This window comes from Musca domestica, unplaced genomic scaffold, assembly GCF_030504385.1.
Source record: "Musca domestica strain aabys unplaced genomic scaffold, Musca_domestica.polishedcontigs.V.1.1 5, whole genome shotgun sequence".
Classification (NCBI taxonomy): Eukaryota; Metazoa; Arthropoda; class Insecta; order Diptera; family Muscidae; genus Musca; species Musca domestica.
Genome location: NW_026712346.1, coordinates 13,562,551 through 13,577,932, shown reverse-complemented (window position 1 = coordinate 13,577,932; position 15,382 = coordinate 13,562,551). Strand labels below are relative to the sequence as shown.

The 15,382-nt window shown below is 32.2% G+C and overlaps 1 protein-coding gene across 2 annotated transcripts in view; it reads right to left on the bottom strand.

Annotated features, from left to right (window-relative positions):
- The window catches only part of LOC101898939 (plasmanylethanolamine desaturase 1), a 60,577-nt gene that overhangs the window by 41,372 nt on the left and 3,823 nt on the right, over nucleotides 1-15,382 (bottom strand). The window lies entirely within an intron of this gene.

Genomic DNA, 15,382 nt, shown 5'->3' with positions numbered 1-15,382 from the left:
ATATTACAGCCTGTGACAGAAAATTGTCTGTGTCACGTTTTTTCTCTGTGACAGAAAGGTGTCTGTGCAGGTCCACGTTTTGTTATACCCCCATGGTACCTCCCTATATTCAGTATTTTATAATTTTAGCTACATTATTCACCGATTTTTTTTTAAGTTTCGCAGTTGAATATTGTAATGGCTTATGACAAAAGTTGCCTATGCAGGTCCACGTGGTCGTATAGACCCTAATTAACGGCTACATTCTGTATTTTTGAGATTTTAACAGATTTGTTACGGATTGCCAAACTCGTTCCAAATGGTGGAGGGTATATCAAACTTACAGCTCTTTTACTGAGAAAAAGTTTTTGAGGTGTTGGAAGTTTACCGGTTTTGCCAGCATTTGGGATGTTAAATTTGTAAAAAATGTATCTTATGTTATCGACATTGTCTGCACAGCACGAAAGCAAAATAAATGCATGAACCTTGCTCGGTGAAAGCTTCATGCACACGCACACGATTTAGATATCATGCATTTTGCCCGTCGACGGGGCACTTTTATTTATAAACTAAAAGCCTCGCTGGGTTTTTACATTGGTACTGCGGTACACTCCAAAGTTGCATAAATTTCTTCAAAGTAGTTTTTATACCCTCCACCATACTATGGAGGGTATATTAACTTTGTCATTCCGTTTGTAACTCCTCGAAATACTCATGTCAGACCCAACAAAATATGTATATATTCTTGATCAGCGTAAAATTCTAAGTCGATTTAGCGATGTCCGTCTGTCTGTCTGTCCGTTTGCCCGCCTGTCCACGTCTTCATATAGCCCCCATATAACGGTACCTCCCGATATTCGGTATTTTGATGATGTTAGCGGCATTATTCACCGGAATTGTTTCAAATTTGATATTTGAAGTTCCAAAGGGATATTACAGCCCATGACAGAAAATTTTCTATGCAGGTCACGTCTTCGTATAGCCCCCACATAACGGTACCTCCTAATATTCGGTATTTTGATGATTTTATCGTCATTGTTCACTGGAATTGTTTCAAATTACGTTTTTAGAATTCGTAATGGGATCTACAGTCTGTGACAGAAAATTGTCTATGCAGGTCCAGGTCTTCGTTTAGGCCCCAAATATCAGTACCTCCCTAAGTTCGGTATTTTGACGTGTACAATACCCACCGAAATTGTTTGAGATGTCGTATTTGAACTTCGTAATGGATGCTACAATCTATTACAGAAAATTGTCTATGCTGGTCTAGGTCTTCGTATAGGCTCCGTATGTCAGTACCTCCCTATATTTGGTATTTTGACGATTTTAGGTACAATACTCACCGAAATTGTTTGAGATGTCGTATTTGAAGATCGTAATCGATGCTACAGCCTATGACAGAAAATTGTCTTTGCAGGTCCAGGTCTTCGTATAGCTCCGATATATATGGTATTTTAATGATATTAGCTACATTATTCACCGTTTATTTCAAGTTTCGAATTTGAATACGGTAACGGCTTATGACAAACAATGCCCATGTAGACGGCTTTATTCTTATAAACCCCATAATTTTTAACAGATTATATTTTGTGAAAATTTTCAAATTCGTTCCAAATGGTGGAGGGTATTCAAAGTTCGGCGCGGCCGAACTTACTGCTTTTTAAATTGTTTTACATTTGCTTAACATTTGTTTGATCATGATAATACATTGGAAGATGCATTATTATTCTTGCAGATGGTCACTATTGTGAATACCCACTTATTTTCAAACATCAATTTTCGGTTATTGATACATCATTTTTTGGTTATTGATACATCATGAGCGGCATTTATATCCTCCCAAGGGTGTATCTAAACACACAAAAAAATCGAGAAATTTTGCATATTTTCTATACATGCCGTTATATGGTTGCCATACCAAAATTTTTTAATTTTGATTAAAAAATACTTTTCAAAGCATCAAAACATTAAAAACCACAACGTACTTTTAAATTGAGGCTATGCCTAATGGGGAACCAACAGTAAACAGTTATTATTATTGCCGGTATTGATTTCACAATACTGACAACTTTAAATGTCAAATTACAGTTCATTCGGTAGAAATTGTAACAAAAACATGCAAAAGGACGAATGTTTACTGGTATTATTATACCTAAACAAAATGACTTATTCGAACTTCCTAGGAATCTTCTTATTCTATATATATAAAAATCAATTGTTGTTCGTTGGTAATGGAATCAGTTGAGAACGGCTGGACCGATTTGCATTGTTTTTTGGCACAAACGTTCGTCATACTCCGAGTTAGGTTTTTAAAAAATAAAATATTGACCACGCCTACTTTTACGCCAACTATTTCGATTTATCTAAAATACTAATATTTGCCAAAATAATGAAGATACCGGTTTGAAAATTATTACCCGTGATACCCGGGCAGAGGAACTGACAACGACTACTTTTTAATCTATATATATGTATTAAAATCATTTGTTGTTCGTTGGTAATCGAATCAGCTAGGAACGGCTGGACAGATTTGAATACTTTTTTTAAAATGTTCGTCCTACCGCGAGTTTGGTTTTTATGACCACGCCTACTTTTACGCCCATTTTTCGATTTACCTAAAATCCTAATATTTGCCAAAATAATGAAGATATTTGTTCCATAGTTAGTATATGACGTACTCTTGACTCTCCCTCCAACCCTATGCATCTGTTTGGGGTCAGAGGAACTGGCCACACATACTTCTTTAAATTTATATGTATACAATTTAAAAAAAAAAAAAATAGTAACACATCAGTTGAGAACTGCTTGGCCGAATTGACTCAAATGTCCTTTTGGTTATTTGTAATTGTAGTGGAAACGTTTTCATGAATGAAAATTTTGAAAAAAGCCTCTAGAAAAATCGTGTTTCAGAATGCCTTTTGGAATTGAAAATTCTTATTGAAAAAAAAAAAAAAACGCGAAATTTTGCATATATTCTATACAATTTTGATTAAAAACTACTTCTCAAAGCATCAAAACATTTAAAATCTCAACGTACTTTTATACCTAAACGAAACGTATATATTCTAACTTCCTAAGAATCTATATATATAAAAGAAAGTTGTGTTAGTTACTACGCTTATAACTTAAGAACCGCTGGACTGATTTTAACGATTCATACAAATTCGGAATTGTCTCCTGTCCGAAAAGGATAATATCCAAAAAAATGTGATATATTAACATTTTCATTTTGACTTTTCAAATGTGCAATAGCAATGTTTTATTTTGCATGACTTTTTTCCATTTTAACTTACTTTTTCCTAATGTACATTTGTTGTATATATATATATATATATATATATATATATATATATATATATATATATATATATATGTATATATATATATATATATATATATATATATATATATATATATATATATATATATACATACTAGCTGGCCCGGTCCGCGTTGCCGGCCCGTAGTTTTTGTTTATTATGCATATTTTTAAAAGCATAATTATTCACAGATATGACTGATGTAAGTGTTTGCGTACTGGTCGATTAAAAGTGTTTTAAAATATCTGTACCCATTTATAAGCCGTGGACTTCAATATTTAAACCGTGTGCTTCAAATGTGTGGATGTGCTATACAAATCTATTAAAAAGTATATATGAATGTTATCCACATGTAAGGGATCAAATTAATTTTTAGTATGGTAAAAATCGTAGCAAAATTTTACAGTCAAATGAGAAGCAATTTGGAATTTACTGTATTTTGTACACCTCATAATTGAGGGCTGAATGATTTAAGAATAGGCAAAGTTAATTACTTTTTTAAACCCATTAGCACCTTAGATTGTGCATTAGAGTCCTCATAAGTCCCCTAACCATGTCGGTCTGTTTGTCCGCCAAAAGGTGGACTTGAGGGGATACTATTGCATGGAGAAATTTCTAAAATTTGTGAATATGTTGACATTTTTGTGTAAGATTTTCACCCCCGAATACACATTTTTAGCCAAATCCTTTGAAATATGGTAAAATCAGAAGGTACCTTTATATGGGCACTACTCCGAAACATCGACCTACTTTGAAAACTTTCTTCTACCCCTTATAATCCAATATGGCAAATAGAGGCCAACTCAAAATTATAGGTATTTCACACCCATTACCGTAAGATGGGAATTTTTTTTATTTTCCATTTAAATTGTAAATTGGAGACCCCATAAAGTCCATATTTTTCATCATAGTATAATTCAATGTCGATTCGACAAATATTCGGTCCCGTACTACTTTCTTATATTTGTAATTTGTTCATGTTCCCACAATTTATTTCATATAGATGTACATTCCAAATCTACGTTCCCAACCAATATTCTCTTGGGAGTTACAAATTCAATAGAATACAAAATTTTCCTTTCTGACCACACATTAGGTGTGAAAGTGGACTTGGGGATACTCCAATGTGGAGACTTTACTTAAATAATTCCTATGTGGCAATTATCTGTATGATGGTTCCCTTCCCCATGGTAGCATAACAAAATTTTTTAGCCAAATCAATTGATGAATGTGTTCAAGACCAATATGGGCCCTACTCTGAAAATTTCAAATTTTATGCGAAGAGGTTCTGTACCCCCTTAGACACAAAGATGCCTAATAAGGGCCAAAAAATAAAAAGGGACTAAGACCCCAAAAATAGCTTGAACCATACGATGGTTATATAAATATAAAATCGGGTTGTACCCTTATCCGTGAGTTATGATCTATATCATGACCTGCAAAAGCGATTTAAGGTATCTTGAATGTTTGGGAAGAATTTCTGGGAGGATAGAAATCCTTTTCTTAATAAAAGTCCCATTCGCATCTACTATTTTGCACCTTTTATATTTGGTATTTTCCTGATTGTACTCCCAAAGAATTTTGCATTTTGAGCTCTCATTGGACGGATTATTGTCACATAAAAAAGGTATGTTCACGCTTTGAGATGAGGCCCATTAGGCTTTTTCGGTCATTTTTGATTATTTAAATGTGTTCGCATCTTCCAGCTGAACCACGATATAGGCCCTGGAGTTGAAAGGTAGATGTCAGTTTACATTCTATTTCGCACTTATTTTGGTGAAAAATTGTATAGTGAAAAATTATTCTTCATTTTGTTCACAAAAAATCAACTGAATTCAATATGATAATACAAATTGAAAAAAAATTGACAAAAAAAGAATAACAAATTGTAAAAATATTCAACTTGTTAGCCGATTTTTTACAGCAAATGTTTAAAGGCCCTTACAAAGTTTGTCAATAGAATGTACTATTATTTTAAAAATCGATTCCATTGAAAAAAAATTTTTTTTCGATTTTTTTCCCGATTTCAGAATTTGTGCAATGAGATCTCTTTTTCGTGAGTTTTTAGCGATTTTGAAAAAGTAATTATCTTTTAACTTTGGTGTGACCGCGTTTAATTATTTCGATATCCTCTATTCCGTTTCGCCACCGCATAATTCGGTACTACACTTCCATGTAACCCGCCATCAATTTCAGTTCTCAAGAAATCAAGTCAATTAAATAAATTGGTATTAATATTCGAATTCAAAAATCTATATATATAAATGTAAGTTGTGTTAGTTACTACGCTTATAAGTCAAGAACCGCTGATCTGATTTTAACGATTCATACAAATTCTGAATTGTCTCTTTTCCGAAAAGGATAATATTCAAAAAAATCGCGTAAAAATGTGATAAATTAGCATTTTCATTTTGACTTCTGAAATGTACAATCGTAATGTTTTATTTTGTATGTTTTTTTTTCTATTTTGACTTACTTTTTTCGAATGTACATTTGTAGTGTTTTTTATAATATTTTTTTTTTTCTTTTTGATTCGAATATTAATACCAATTTATTTTGACTCGATTTCTTGAGAACTGAAATAGAAGCCGGGTTACATTGAAGTGTAGTACCATATTATGTGGTGGCGAAACGAAATAGATGTTATCGAAATAATTTAACGCGGTCACACCAAATTTAAGTCAAAATTTCTAAAAATCTTGAAAAAAGAGATCTCATTGCAAAAATTCTCAAATCGGGGAAAAAATTACATAAGGTATAACTAAAGAACGGCTTGACAATTCATACAATTTTGGAATGGTATCCAATAAAAATATTAATAAAAATTTCTTTTTGGCGAATAATATTTGAAATAAAATGAGTGACCTACGTGGACCTACATCTTTCATATGGCAATAATCCGCCCAATGAGAACTCAAAATGCAATTCATTGGAACTGCAGTCAGTGAAATACCGAATATAAAGTGTGCAAAATGGTAGGGCGAATTGGATATTTAGGAAAAAAGAAAGAAATTCTTCCTAAACTTTCAAGATGTCTTAAATCGCTTTTGCAGGTCATGATATATGACCCCCGGATAAGGGTACAACCCTATTTCAAGTATTGTTTACATTTTAACCACTTTTTTCTCACACTCATTTTAATTTGATAAGAAACCATCCTCGCAAAATATGATCATTTTTTTTTGGTATAACCATCATATAATTTAAGCCGTGTTCGGGTTCTTCGACATTTTTTTCATTTTTAGGCCTTTATATAGAAATTCTATATCATACAGGTTTTTAACACTCAATTATAGCCTTAGGCTGAAAAATAAGATCAGGCTATTCAAAATATCTAAAACCGACGGTAGATTATTATCTATTATAATTTTTCCCATGAATGTTTATTTCTATTTAGAAATTACTATGGAGTTATTTTACTTATAATAAAAATTGTGCCGCTTTCATAATTCTATAATGCTTAAAAAATATGCATTAAAGACTAAAAGTAGGGGCCGGCAACGCGGACCGGGCCAGCTAGTAAAATATAGAAAACACTACAAATGTACATTAGAAAAAAGTAAGTCAAAATGGAAAAAAATCATGCAAAATAAAACATTACTATTGTACAATTCAAAAGTCAAAATGAAAATGTTAATATATCACATTTTTACGCGATTTTTTTGGATATTATCCTTTTCGGAAAAGAGACAATTCCGAATTTGTTTGAATCGTTAAAATCTGTCCAGCGGTTCTTAAGTTATAAGCGTAGTAACTAACACAACTTCCTTTTATATATATAGATTTTTGAATTCGAATATTAATACCAATTTATTTAATTGACTTGATTTCTTGAGAACTGAAATTGATGGCGGGTTAAATGGAAGGGTAGTACCGAATTATGTGGTGGCGAAACGGAATAGATGATACCGAAATAATTTAATGCGGTCACACCAAAGTTAAAAGATAATTACTTTTTCAAAATCGTTAAAAAAAATCACGAAAAAAGAGATCTCATTGCAACAATTCTCAAAACGGGAAAATATCGAAAAAAAATTTCCAATGGAATTGCATTTTAAAACAAAAGTACATTCTATTGACAAACTTTGTAAGGATCTTTAAACAGTTGCTGTAAAAAATCAGCGAACAAGTTGAAGATTTTTTCAATTTGTAATATCATATTGAATTCAGTGAATTTTTTGTGAACAAAATAAAGAATAATTTTTCACTATATACAATTTTTCACCAAAAAAAAGAAATAAGTGCGAAATACGATGGTAACTGACATCTACCTTTCAACTCCAGGGTCTACATCGTCCTTCAGCTGGAAGATGCGCAGACATTTAAACAAACAAAAATAACCGAAAAAGACTAATGGGGCTTTTTTCAAAGCGTGGCCTTATTTCTTTCATGTGACAATAATCCGTCCAATGGGAGCTCAAAATGCAAAAATTTTTGGGAGTACAATCAGTAAAATACCAAATATAAAGGGTGCAAAATAGTAGAGCGAATGGGACTTTTGGTAAGAAAAGGATTTCAATCCTTCCAAAAGTTCTTCCTGAACATTTAAGATACCTTAAATCGCTTTTACAGATCATGATATCGATCATAAATAATCATCGTATGATTTATGCCATTTTTGGAGTCTTCGCCACTTTCTTCTATTTTTGGCCCTTATTTGGCATCTTTGTTTCTAAGGGGGTAGAGAACCTCTTCGCATAAAATTTTCGTAGTAGGGCCCATTGGTCTTGACCACTAAAAAATTGTATTTATGCTACCCTGGGGTAAGGAACCATCGTACAGATAATTGCCACATAGAAATTTATTCATGTAAAGTCCCCACATTGGAGTATCCCTAAGTCCACTTTCACATCTAATGTGTGGTCAGAAAAGAATAATTTGTATTCTATTGAATTTGTAACCCCCAAGAGAATATTGGTTGGGAACGTAGATTTGGGATATACATCTATATGAAATAAATTGTGAAAACATGAACGAATTACAAATATAAGAAAGTAGCACGGGACCGAATATTTGTTGAATCGTCATTGAATTATACTATGATGAAAAATATGGACTTTATGGGGTCTCCAATTTACAATTTAAATGACAAATAAAATTCGTTCCCATATTACGGTAATGGGTATAAAATAGTAATTATATTTGACTATTCTGAAATCAGTCTGACCTCAATTATGAGGTCATGCTATGTTGTTCTGCTATATTTTCGATTTGGCCACTATTTGTCATCTTGGATTATCAAGGGGGTCCGGCAACGCGGACCGGGCCAGCTAGTATTGTATAAATGTTCAAAGATTAAACTAAATATGTCGCCTTTATTGCGATTTTAACGACCGGCTACATACACAGACGGATGTATATTTGTTGACATAGAATTTTGCACAAATATGGTCTTCAAAAAGTTACGAATTCAAACTTACTTTTGATTTACAATTGAGGTTTGAAAATTTAATTAAATACGATGATACACCGAATATAAAGAGGTACTGATGAATAGGAAATAAATCATAAAGTAGACTTTTCGTAATTTTTTTAACAAATGATTTATTACCTCGAAAATGCTTTTAAGGCCTTCAAAATACCTCAAATCGGCAGGTTATATGGGAAATCAGTATTAAAGGACTACACTTAAGTGTACTGAAATCATAAAATGCCACTTTGGAGCACATTTAGTCGACGAATATTAGGAGATAATATTATATAAGGGCTATATCTAAATGAGAACAAATATACACCTTTTGTAACATCAATAATCCTAAGAATAATATGTGCTAAGTCTGAAAGACGCATATTAAAATTGGTGATCGTAATTATATACATGCGTATATGCAACAAGTCCTTCATTCACCATAAATATGTATTCTGCACTCTAAATAAATAAGTTGAAACGAATACAACAATAAACCACAAATCAAAGAAAACAGCAATAAGCATGAACACCGCCAAATTTGTAGATTGACTATTGTTGCAAGCTAATATTGTTTATCAAAGTTTAGGCTTTTTAAAGAGAAAAGCTAACCATTGACAACTTATATTAGGTTCTTAAAAATAAGCATTGCAAGCTAATACTATGGGCCAGGAACGCGGTCCGGGTTAGCTAGTATTGTATAAAAGTTCAAAGATTAACCCAAATATTTTGCCTTTATTGCGATGTCAACGATCGGCCGCATACAAAGACGGGTATAGAATAATGACATAGGATTTTACACCGGCAAAAACTAAATTCCATACAATCTGGTCTTCTAAAAGTTACGACTTCTAAATTACTTTTGATTTAGAAAATATACGATGATATAACGAATATAAAGACGTACTGGGGAATAGAAAATAAATCATAAAGTGGACTTTTGTTATAATTTTTCGTCAAATGATTTATAACCTCGAAAATGCTTTTGAGCCATTCAAAATACCTCTAATCGGCCACATTAGAGCCCATTTTGTTGACGAATATTAGGAGATAATATTATATGAAGGCTATATCTAAATGAGAACAAATATATAGCTTTTCTAACATCAATCAGCGTAAGAATAATATAAAAACCTGTGCAAAGTTTAAAAGACGCATATTAAAGAGAGAGGCTCACAGAAATAATTTAATCGAAAGATCCATCCAATGAGAACTTAAAATGCAAAATTCATTGGGACTGCAATCAGTGAAATACCGAATATGAAGAGGCACTGTAATATATATACTATACAAAATAGTGGGGCATATTGAAAGTTTAGAAAGAAAAGGATTCATATCCTCGGAAAATACTTCTGAACCCTTAAACGTAACCTTAAATCACAGCTAACGTTCTATCGTCAGCAATTACAATGCGCCGCAGACAATCATAACGAAGTATAACCTTTATATGAAGGTATCCACTGATTTCAGCTATTCCCATTTTTCAATTCATTTTAAATTTTTCAATGTCAATGTTTCGGAGTAGCGCCCATATAAGATAACCTCCTGATTTCACCCATTTCAAGGGTTTTGATTATATTTTCAAATCGATTCGGCTTAAAATGTGTATTTAGGGTACTTTGGGGGGTAGAGAACTATCTTACATGGGGACATTAGTAGATGTATAGTTTTTAATATTTGTGCTATATTATTTAGGTTTTTAACCCTCAAATTAAAACTTCTGGCTGAAAAATAGGATCAGGCTTGAACCTGTATTGACATTTTTGTGATGCGTATTTATTTCCATTAAGCCAGATCTGTGAATTATTATGCTTTATGCATTGAAGAAAAAAAATACGAAAAGGCAACGCGGACTGGGTCAGCTTGCAAATATATCTTATCTATATTTCTATATATATATAAAAATCAATTGTTGTTTGTTGGTAACGGAATCAGTTGGAAACGGCTTGACCGATTTGCATAATTTTTTGTACAAACGTTCGTCATACCCCGAGTTAGGTTTTTAAAGAAAAAAATATTAACCACGCCTCCTTTTACGCCCACTATTTCGATTTATATCCTTATATTTGCCAAATAATGAAGATATCGGTTTTAAAATTATTACATGACACTGTAGACTTTCCCTCCAATCCTAAGTATTTATTTGGGGGCTGAGGAACTTGCCACGCCTACTTTTTAATCTATATATAAACCAATTGTTGTTCGTTGGTAATTGAATCAGTTGAGACCAGCTGGAACTATTTGGATATTTTTTTTAATGTTCGTCCAGTCCCTATTTAGTTTTTATACTAAAAAAAGTGACCACGCCCAATTTTGCGCCCATTTTTTCGATTTATCTAAAATCCTTATATTTGCCAAAATCATGAAGATATATGTTCCACAGTTAGTATACGTAATCTGGCTTCTGGCAGAAATCCTCTTCGCGGAAAATTTTCAATGTCAATGTTTGGAAGTAGGGCTCACATAAAAGTTCCTCCTCATTTTACTTTTTTCGAGGGTTTTGATTATATTTTCGAATCGATTTGACTTAAAATGTGTGTTAAGGCTACTTTGGGGGTAGAGAACCATCTTACATGAACCTATTATAAACAGTTAATGTATACTTTTTAATATATATGCTATATTATTTAGGTTTTTAACCCTCAAACTAAAACCTCTTACTGACAAATAGGATCAGGTTTTTTGAGAGACGTATTTGTTTCTATTTAATCGAGTCATAATTTATATTATATGTATTTTCAATTTTGACTAAAAAATACTTTTCAAAGCATCAAAACATCAAAAATCTCAACGCACTTTTAAATTGAGGCTGTGCCTAATGGGGACCCAATAGTAGCCAGTTATTTCCGGTATTGATTTCCCGATATCGAAAACTTTAAATGTCAAGTTACAGATAATCCGGTAGAATTTGTACAAGAACATGCAAAGGACGAATTTTTAGCGGTATTATTATTTTACCTAAACGAAACTGATATATTCTAACTTCCTAGGAATATTGTAGTTCAAATATTAACCTAAATATTTCGCCTTTATTGCGATTTCAACGAATCGAATTAATCGACTTGTAAAAACTAAATACCTTATAACATGATCTTCTAAAAGTTACGAATTCTGAAATTACTTTTGATTTGGAAAATATTGCAAGACCTTTATAATACTGATAATTAAGAATTGATAATTTAATTAAATACGATGATATAACGAATATAAAGAGGTATTCGGGAATACAAAATAAATCATAAAGTGGATTTTTGTTGTAATTTTCTGACAAATGATTTAAAACCTGTAAAATGCTTTTGAGCCCTTCAAAATACCTAAAATTTAGAGCACATTTGGTCGACGAATATTGGGAGATAATATTATATGACGGATATATTTAAATGAAAACAAATATATTCCTTTCGTAACATCAATAATCCTAAGAATAATATGTGCTAAGTCTGAAAGACGCATATTAAATTTGGTGACCTCTATCGTAATTGCAAATGGCTCAAGGCCATAATTTAATCAACAAAGATTTCAACTTTTTAACATACATCATGGGGTCCCTATTTTTTATAAATCGATGAAACTTTATTTATGATTGTTAAGTTTAAGTCATATTGCCAGGATTTCAATTTAGGAATTACTTCGATTCTGCAGTCCAAAACTGCAAGAAATTGACTAGATATGGAACTAATCCATCCAATGAGAACTTAAAACGCAAAATTCATTGGGAGGGCAATCAGTGAAACACCTGTGACTATGCGCTATCGTCAGTAATTACACTGTGGGAAATTACACTTGGAAAATTGTTTGGTTGATAGAAAGAAATCCCAAAAAGGGGTTTTAGGGTCCATTTTATATAGCTTAACCAAACACTCAATATTTTATATATATCCACAGAGCTAACACTGCGTACCTCCTTGCCCTGTACCTGTGTTTCTGGAACACAGCGATTATAATGGTACAGGGCAAGGAGGTACGCAGTGTTAGCCCTGTGGACGGTGGTCTCCATCAGAATTGTTTTTTTATTTATATATATATATACTAGCTGGCCCGGTCCGCGTTGCCGGCCCGTAGTTTTTGTCTATTATGCATATTTTTCAAAGCATAATTATTCAAAGATATGAATGTTATAAATGTTCACGTACTGGTCGATTAGTTTTTAATTTTTAGTCAAATGAGCAGTAATTTGGAATTTACTGTACTTTGTACACCTCATAATTGAGGGCTAATTGATTTAAGAATAGCCAAAGTTAATTACTTTTTTAAACCCATTAGCACCTCAGATTGTGCATTAGAGTCCTCATAAGTCCCCCTAACCATGTCGGTCTGTTTGTCCGCCAAAAGGTGGACTTGATGGGGTACTATTACATGGATAAAATTCTAAAATTTGTAGATATGTTGAAATTTTTGTGTAAGATTTTCACCCCCAAATACACATTTTTAGCCAAATCCTTTGGAATATGTTAAAATGCGAAACATCGACCTACATTGGAAACTTTCTTCACCCCTTACAATCCAAGATGACAAATAGAGGCCAAATCGAAAATATAGCAGAACAACATAGCATGTCAAACTGAAAAAAAATCACGTGATTTAAATAAGTAAAACCTATTATCCACCTCATAATTGAGGTCAGACTGATTTCAGAATAGTCAAATATAATTACTATTTTACACCCATTACCGTAATATGGGAACTAATTTTATTTGTCATTTAAATTGTAAATTGGAGACCCCATAAAGTCCATATTTTTCATCATAGTATAAATCAATGACGATTCAACAAATGTTCGGCCCCGTGCTACTTTCTTATATTTGTAATTTGTTCATGTTTTCACAATTTATTTCATATAGATGTACATCCCAAATCTACGTTCCCAACCAATATTGTCGTGGGGGTTACAAATTCAATAGAATACAAATTTTTTTTCTGACCACACATTAGATGTGAAAGTGGACTCCAATGTGGGGACTTTACATGAATAAATTTCTATGTGGCAATTTCTATGGTTCCTTACCCCAGGGTAGCATAAATACATTTTTTAGTGGTTAAGACCAATATGGGCCCTACTCCAAAAATTTCAAATTTTATGCGAAAAGGTTCTCTACCCCCTTAGAAACAAAGATGCCAAATAAGGGCCAAAAATAGAAGAAAGTGGCGAAGACTCTAAAAATAGCTTAAATCATACGATGGTTATTTATGATCGATATCATGACTTGCAAAAGCGATATAAGGTATCTTAAATGTTTAGGAAGAATTTTTGGAAGGATAGAAATCCTTTTCTTACTAAAAGTCCCATTCACTCTACTATTTTGCACCCTTTATATTTGGTATTTTACTGATTGTACTCCCAAATTTTTTTGCATTTTGAGCTCTCATTGGACGAATTATTGTCACATGAAAGAAGTAGGGCCACGCTTTGAAATAAGCCCCATTAGTCTTTTTCGGTCAAGATGGTAGATGTCAGTTACCATCGTATTTCGCACTTTTTTCATTTTTTTGGTAAAAAATTGTATATAGTGAAAAATTATTATTTATTTTGTTCACAAAAAATCCACTGAATTAAATATGATATTACAAATTAAAAAAAAAAATGACAAAAGAAGAATAACAAATTGAAAAAATCTTCAACTTGTTCGCTGATTTTTTACAACAACTGTTTAAAGATTCTTACAAAGTTTGTCAATAGAATGTACTTTTATTTTAAAATTCAATTCCATTGGAATTTTTTTTTTTGATATTTTCCCGTTTTGAGAATTTTTGCAATGAGATCTCTTTTTTCGTGATTTTTTTAACGATTTTGAAAAAGTAATTATCTTTTAACTTTGGTGTGATCGCATTAAATTATTTCGGTATCATCTATTCCGTTTCGCCACCACGGTACTACACTTCCATGTAACCCGCCATCAATTTTAGTTCTCAAGAAATCAAGTCAATTAAATAAATTGGTATTAATATTCGAATTCAAAAATAAAATATAAAAAACTCTACAAATGTACATTAGAAAAAAGTAAGTCAAAATGGAAAAAAATCATGCAAAATAAAACATTACTATTGTACACTTCAAAAGTCAAAATGAAAATTTTAAAATTTCACATTTTTACGCGATTTTTTTTGGATTTTATCCTTTTCTGCCAAGAGACAATTCCGAATTTGTGTAAATCGTTAAAATCAGATCAGCGGTTCTTGAATTATATGCGTAGTAACTAACACAACTTCCTTATATATAGACAGGTTAGAAGTATGCGTGGCCAGTTCCCTGGCGCCCAAATAAATTCCTAAGTTTGGAGGGAAAGTCAACAGTATCTCGTGTAATAATTTTCAAACCGATATCTTCATTATCTGGCAAATATAAAGATTTTAGATAAATAAAGATAGTGGGCGTAAAAGTAAGCGTGGTCAATATTTTTTTCTTTAAAAACCTAACTCGGGGTATGACTAACGTTTGTACAAAAAATTATGCTAATCGGTCCAGCCGTTTTCAACTGATTCCGTTACCAACAAACAACAATTGATTTTTATATATATAGATTTACTTTTTATACCACCCACCATTCTACGGAGGGTATATTAACTTTGTCATTATGTTTGTAACTCCTCGAAATATATATAATACACCCTACGATCTAGCGATGTCCGTGTGTGTATCTGTTATAATCACGCTTAACCTGCCGGTAGGCAGGTAGTT